Source organism: Bison bison, unplaced genomic scaffold (assembly GCF_000754665.1).
Source record: "Bison bison bison isolate TAMUID 2011002044 unplaced genomic scaffold, Bison_UMD1.0 scf7180017864518, whole genome shotgun sequence".
NCBI classification, from domain to species: Eukaryota; Metazoa; Chordata; class Mammalia; order Artiodactyla; family Bovidae; genus Bison; species Bison bison.
In genome coordinates, this window is record NW_011495071.1 from 19,850,400 (window position 1) to 19,852,818 (window position 2,419).

At 43.2% G+C, this 2,419-nt stretch overlaps 1 protein-coding gene across 1 annotated transcript in view; it reads right to left on the reverse strand.

Annotated features, from left to right (window-relative positions):
• Positions 1-2,419, reverse strand: part of TXLNG (taxilin gamma) — a 56,524-nt gene that overhangs the window by 52,366 nt on the left and 1,739 nt on the right. The window lies entirely within an intron of this gene.

Below are 2,419 nucleotides of genomic sequence, written 5' to 3' on the forward strand. Positions count from 1 at the left end.
GCGACTGAGCGCTGAGAACACGCAAGACAGATTTACAGAATAACACCCTGAAAGCAACAGAAACTGCTCTTTCATATATGCTCCCCTCCAAACCAAGTAAAATTCGAACATGCCTGGCACTGTGCTGAACGTGTCACATCAACGCTTATGCTTCACAACAATCCTATGCATTAGGGATTAGCATCAGCCCCCTTTACAGATGATGCAATTGAGACTTGGAACGATTGCAAAACCTGCTCAAGGCTATAAAGCTACAGAGCTAATAAGCGGGAAGAGCCATGAGTCTTGACTTCAAATCCATACTATTTGCCCAGTGTTGTTTGTTATTCAGTTGCTAAGTCGTGTCCAACTCTGTGACCCCATGGACTGTAGCCCATCAGGCTCCTCTGTCTATGGGGTTTTCCAGGCAAGAATGCTAGAGTGGCTTGCCATTTCCTTCTCCGGAGGATCTTCCCAACCCAGGGATCTTCCCAACCCAGGGATCTAATTTGTGTCTCCTGCACAGCAGGCGGATTCTTTACCACTGAGCCACCTGGGAAGCCCATTTGCCCACTACCACCTACTTATTACTGTAGTGTAGATCCATGGGGTTGCAAAGAGTCGGACAAGACTTAGAGACTTAGCGACTAAGCAGCAACATGATGAAAGGATACTGGGTTCCAGACTCAGCTTCACCCCTTGGGCTAATTCCGTGACCTTGCTGAGCAATTTGTCATCTATAAATGAAGATTATGACAGCTGCTCAGCCTTCTCCATAGCATGAGTGATGCTGACAGAGTTAATGTAGGTGCAAATATGCCATAAATACTACAGGTCACCACATAAATGTAAGATTTCATTAATTTGAGCACAGATCCCATATACCTTTATCCTTCCTATGGGACCTAAAAATAAGTTTGCTGCTGCTGCTACTGCTGCTAAGTCACTTCAGTCGTGTCTGACTCTGTGTGACCCCATAGACGGCAGCCCACCAGGCTCCCCTGTCCCTGGGACTCTCCAGGCAAGAACACTGGAGTGGGTTGCCATTTCCTTCTCCAGTGCATGAAAGTGAAAAGTGAAAGTGAAGTCGCTCAGTTGTGTCCGACTCTTAGCGACCCCATGGACTGCAGCCTACCAGGCTCCTCCATCCATGGGATTCTCCAGGCAAGAGTACTGGAGTGGGGTGCCGTTGCCTTCTCCTAAAAATAAGTTTAAAAGTAGTTAAATAATTTTTAACACTCCAAGCAAAAATCTAGGGGGAAAAAATCAACCTTAAGACATTCTAAGAAATGGCAAAAGAATAGAGACAGTAAAAAGATCAGTGGTGGCCAGTGGTTTGGGGGAAGAGAGGACGGGATGGAGGTTTTAGGGTAGTAAAACTCTTCAGCATGATATCTGTAACGGTGTATATATGTCATTATACATGTGTCAAAACTCTTAGAAGGTACAGCACCAACAATGAACCCTAATGTAAACTATGCACTTTAGTTAGTAGGAAGGTTATCAATATTGACTCATCAACTGTAACAAATGTACCACATGTTGCAAGATATAAATAATAGGGCAAAGGGATACCCTGTGAACTCCATAATTTACATTCAATTTTTGGTAAACCTAAAACTGCTAAAAAAAAAAAAAAGCCTATTAATTTTTGAAAACTCGCCTCAAAGGGTCATTACTTCTTGGTCCTTTAAAATGCTAGTTGGTTAAATCTTAGTTCCTAATTCAGACTTTTTATCCTTTTGCTAAGGGCATAAAAAGGAACTCATGTCCTCAATTACAGTGGCTTTTCATTGGAGTCCTCCTCTGGGGGACCTACGAAATCAAACACTGAGATTGGCTCCCCACCCTCAGAGAATAAGTGAGGTGTCCAAAGTGACAGTGTTGAATCCCTAGAGTTACTTCAGTCCACAGCTTCTTTTTCAGTCCTGCAAGCACTGGATCTTTCTTTTTGAGTACAAAGAGAAAGAAAGGTAATTGAGAAGTAGTGACACTCTCATGCAGAGACGTGAAAACACCTAACCTTAGAAACAGGCCCCCAAAAGCTAATTCTTGACATTCTGCACAGAGGGAAAACCAACCTTTGTTCTTTTTCAAGTTCACGAGTCGCATTAGAAAAATATTATTTCGTAATTTCCTAAAGGAGTGATCTTTATGAGTATTCAAATGCATAATTAATTAACATTAAACAGCCCCAAGTGATCAAGCAGGACGTCCAACAAGTTGAACGTTTCAATCTGTTCACCGGCAAAGAACAAGACGGAGATTCCACCTTTCCAGTCCGTTTCCCTGCACTTCTCTCTTCCTGGGCCCTGAAAACCCTGTACCCCGTTCGTTGTGCAATCTTTTTCGAACTCCACCCACTGACTCCAGAACAAGTAGAATTCTCCCATTCTGAAGGTCTTGATTTTCCTGTATCCAGGGAGACACTGAAAACTCC